Below are 4,990 nucleotides of genomic sequence, written 5' to 3' on the forward strand. Positions count from 1 at the left end.
GGCCCGGCTACTCAGTTCAGCGATTATTCTCTAACATAAAAGGAAATTTAGTTTCACCACCCGCCCTACACAGTGACCCCTGGTCTGGTGCAGCTGCATCGGCAATCTGTTTCTGTGAAACTCGACCGTCCCCACATCGCCACCGAAAGTGACCATTATGAAAACAGTTCACTGTACATGAATGATATGCCCTCTAGTATTACGGGTAACTCTAAAATATTTCTGTTTGCTGATGACATTAGCTTGGTAGTAAAGCATGTTGTGTGTAACATTGGCTCGACTTCAAATAGTGCAGTTCATGAACTAAGTTCATGGTCTGTAGAAACTAAACTAACGCTAAATCACAGTAAATTGCACTCTTCTTTTAACAATGAAACTCCAGAAGCTTCTCTTCTCACCTGCTCTTTGCAGAACCACGTTTGTGACCTTGTCGATACATTTTATTTTGAGCATGCGTCTATAGCACCACATTTCAAAATAATTCAGCTTCTGGTCTTCCTCTGTCCCGGGAGTCCATGTTTCACATCCATAGCATGCCACACTCCACACATATGATATCAAAAATCTTTTCCTGATTTCAAGACTGATACGCTTAGATGTTAAGATGTTTTTCTTCTTGTTAAAAGCAGCCTTTGCTTGAGCAATTCTACTTCTCACATAAAGGACTCCTGAACACAATCATATAGGGATATGTCGAGGGGAAAAAGACCAAGAGGAAGACCACGACTGAGGTATATGGATCAAATCGTGAGATGTGGGATGTAACACCTATAAAGAAATGAAGAGAAAAGCTGAAAGACTCACAGAATGGAGACAAGCTGCCATTGTAGCTGTTGCAAACCAATCCTTGGATTGACCACTACAGAAGAAGAGAAGAAATCACAGTAAGACTCAGTTTTTACTGTTTCTGACACACAATTTAACAAAACCTGACGTTTTAATGTCACGGAATGGGCATATTATTAGTGAAACTGAACAGTTCAGATTTCTAGGTGCTCAGGTAGATAGTAAACCGTCGTGGAAAGCCCACGTTCAAGATCTTGTTCAAAGAGTTAATGCTGCCATTTTTACTATTCGAACGGTATCTGAAGTAAGTGACCGTTCGACACGGATATTAGTTTACTTAGCTTATTTTCATTCGCTTATGTCGTATGGTATTGTATTCTGGGGTAGCTCTTCCCATTCTGAAAGGATATTTTTGGATTAGAAACGGGCGGTGCGGGCAATAAGTGGTGTAACCCCACGAACCTCTTGTCGAACCCTGTTCACGAGTCTGGGTATTTCGACAGTGGCCTCTCAATATATATATATATATATATATATATATATATATATATATATATATATATATATATATATATATATATATATATTCCTTACTGTAATTTCTTGTTAACAGTATTAGCTTATTCCCAAGAATAAGCAGCGTTCACCCAGTCATTACTCGGCAGAAATCAAACCAGGATTTGGGTCGGACTTCCTTAACTTTTGTCCAGAAAGGTGTTAAGTACACTGCTGCATCCATTTTCAATAAGCTACCACTCGAATTCAAAAATCTTAGCAATAATCCACGCGCTTTCAAATCGACACTGAAGAGTTTCTTCATTGGACACTCCTTCTGTTCTGTCGAGGAGTTCCTTGAAAAAGATTCTTGTTGTATTGCTGATTGCGTTTACTTAAACTTATGGACTGACTTTTTTCGGGTTCATAAACATCTTATTTTTATGAAGTACACCGCCGCCAATTACGTATGACCGAAATTCAGAGGTCAGGTCCTTGTTATTTCGAATCCGACTTTGGAGTAAAGAAAAAGCGAGAATTTAAACTCTGAAGAAAAAGAAAATCCATACTAAGCAATATCTTTCAGCTTGAGGGACACTGTCTGTAAATAAATGTCAAGAACATGTGTATTACAAACGTTTCACACATATGAAATAACATTAGAGAATACAGTCTTCCACGCCATTAGATTACATGTCGAAAAGAAATATAATTTACATTCATCAACAACAATATAATCCAAGATGACATTGCAGTGCTGTACACCATGGCACATCCCGTTTTTCAATACCAAGCTATCTCACACCTGCATTTAGTAAACATATCGTGAGAGCATGTCTTATAAGTGAACCTGCTATAAGATTTCACCACATCCCTCTGTCTCTTTCTTCTATTACATCGAAACCGGCTATCATCTGCTTGCTTACACTTGTCATTTTTGCTGCATAACTCCTCTCTACTGACATGTACATGAAGTTTCTGTCATACAGCAGCTTCTTGTGTAGTAGTTTTGGAGGCAATTAGGTCATCGTAGAATGTCTCATGTAATCTACTCACATTTCAGAAAAAAAGGCACTATCATCTCTAGGTTCTACAACAAGCTAAAATTCAAGTGGTGTTTACTTTATAATTAGAGGTTACGAAATATTTCATATTGCGGTAACAGCTACTTTTTAAACACACAGTCATGACAATAATAATAAAAACAGTCATGATTCCATAAGAATAGATACAGCCGATTTGTATTAGTTTCATGAGCCAAATCGGTGTAGTTTTGTGAGAACTATGTGAATACAAATTTTAACCAGTTACACCCGCCAGGGTCGCTAAGAACGCAAACGCGCTGCTTCCTGGACGCGGGTAGGCGCGCCGGCCCCGGATCGAATCCGCCCGGCGGATTAGCGGCGAGGGCCGGTGTGCCAGCCAGCCTGGATGTGGGTTTTAGGCGGTTTTCCAGATTCCGCTAGGTGAATGCCGGGCTGGCCCCACGTTCCGCCTCAGTTACACGAGTCGCAGACATTAGAAACACGTCCGCACACGCAGACAGTTGGGGTTCACTGATGCCTTCCTGGAGGATACGGGGTGGCGGCAGGAAGGGCATCTGGCCACCCCTTAAACTAACATTTCCAAATCCGTTGTAACCACGCCAACCCTGCAATTGCTGTGGGACTATGGCGTAAGCGACAGAAAGAAAGAATACCACTCCTTCTGAACGAACCTTCTATAAGATTTTACTGTGTCTCTCTCTTCCAATATATCTGAAAAGAAAATACCGTCTGTGCGTTGATGTCGAGCATATTACATGTACATATATCGCCCCACTGAAGCACGTGCACTGTGCTCGAAGTCGCTTGCACAGATCTGTGTAATGTTTTGTCGACTGTGTTGTAGGAAGACCATATCAAACATAATATCAATCCCTAAAGAGGTTTCCTGTATTGGTCCTTCACAAGGAGTTTAATGCATTGCTTTTTCGGCAGTGTATGACTACAGCTTTGTACACTACCATATACTTTGTTTTTTTACCATGACTCCGAGGCCTGTGTCAGCTGGTAAAATGACATTAACACATTTCGATCCTTTGAGTCTCACAGAAAGCTGAATGTCGCATAGTGTAAACTGTGCAGCTTCCACAACACACAAGTTGGTAGAAATACAACAGAGAGGGGATGTTTCTTATTAACAAAAATGTTGAAGACATCGCAACTTATGGAAACTGGAAAGGTTTGCGGTATTACAGAGCGATTCCAACAGCAATCTGAAGGTGATGATCTCTACAGTTAATTCATCTTCCACAATGACGTGATAGCGGAAGACTCAGTGGCCCATTTTGAAGAGCATTGTTTCCTCATTTTTCTGTCATGCACATGATTACTGTTCTGGTGATGACCATCGCCAGAAGGTGCAATTGACAAAACAAGTCAGGTTGTAGAAATAAGAAGAGATACTACTGTCTTCCAGAATGAGATTTTCACTCTGCAGCGGAGTGTGCGCTGATATGAAACTTCCTGGCAGATTAAAACTGTGTGCCCGACCGAGACTCGAACTCGGGACCTTTGCCTTCCGCGGGCAAGTGCTCTACCAACTGAGCTACCGAAGCACGACTCACGCCCGGTACTCACAGCTTTACTTCTGCCAGTACCTCGTCTCCTACCTTCCAAACTTTACAGAAGCTCTCCTGCGAACCTTGCAGAACTAGCACTCCTGAAAGAAAGGATATTGCGGAGACATGGCCTGGGGGATGTTTCCAGAATGAGATTTTCACTCTTCTGCAAGGTTCGCAGGAGAGCGTCTGTAAATTTTGGAAGGTAGGAGACGAGGTACTGGCAGAAGTACAGCTGTGAGTACCGGGCGTGAGTCGTGCTTCCGTAGCTCAGTTGGTAGAGCACTTGCCCGCGAAAGGCAAAGGTCCGAGTTCGAGTCTCGGTCGGGCACACAGTTTTAATCTGCCAGGAAGTTTCATACTACTATTTTACTGATGAAAATAAAAAGAAAACTTATGTAGGGTATCGCAGAATATGGAAACAGGACGAGTCTGTAGAACTGAGGAACACTTCCAAACAATTATCTGAAAGTGATGACAACTAAATTAAACACCATGCTACACAGCAAAAAGTAGCAGGTACCCAGTGTTCCGCCAAAGCTTCCCCCAAATCAACCAAGTGGTTTCCCTCAATCATTATGTGGTAATCAACAGCGTACCAGAGAAAGGATGGGACAGGAAAAACAAAGTTGATATGGGACGATTGACTGCAACATGCACTGCAGTTGACTGTCTCCATCTATCCGACAGACATCTTCTTCTTCTTTCTTCTTCTTTCACTGGTGCCATGTCCCGCGCTGACGTGGGGTCGGCATTGTTAGGGAACGGATTTGGCAAGGTTAGTGGGAAGAGGTGGCCTTCCTGCCGCCACCCTGTACCCCCCCCTCCCCCCAGGACGGAATTTGTGTATCCCTGCTGTCTGCGTCGAGTGTAATTAATGGAATAGTGCGAGCGTGTTCAGATGTCTGAGAGTCGTGTAACTGAGGCAGAATGTGGGGAACAGCCCGGTATTCACCTAGCGGGATGTGAAAAACCGCCTAAAAACCACATGCAGGCTGGCCGGCATACCGAGCGACTATGGTAATCCGCCGGGCGGATTCGATCCGGGGCCGGCGCGCCTACCCGAGTCCAGGAAGCAACGCATTAGCGCTCTCGGCTAACCTATGC

At 43.2% G+C, this 4,990-nt stretch overlaps 1 non-coding gene across 1 annotated transcript; it reads right to left on the reverse strand.

Annotated features, from left to right (window-relative positions):
• Positions 1–3,806: 3,806 nt before the first annotated feature.
• Positions 3,807–3,881, reverse strand: Trnap-cgg (transfer RNA proline (anticodon CGG)). The gene has a single exon. It is a non-coding gene; the product is annotated as a tRNA-Pro (tRNA).
• Positions 3,882–4,990: the final 1,109 nt, after the last annotated feature.

This window comes from Schistocerca cancellata, unplaced genomic scaffold (genome assembly GCF_023864275.1).
Source record: "Schistocerca cancellata isolate TAMUIC-IGC-003103 unplaced genomic scaffold, iqSchCanc2.1 HiC_scaffold_754, whole genome shotgun sequence".
Taxonomy (NCBI): Eukaryota; Metazoa; Arthropoda; class Insecta; order Orthoptera; family Acrididae; genus Schistocerca; species Schistocerca cancellata.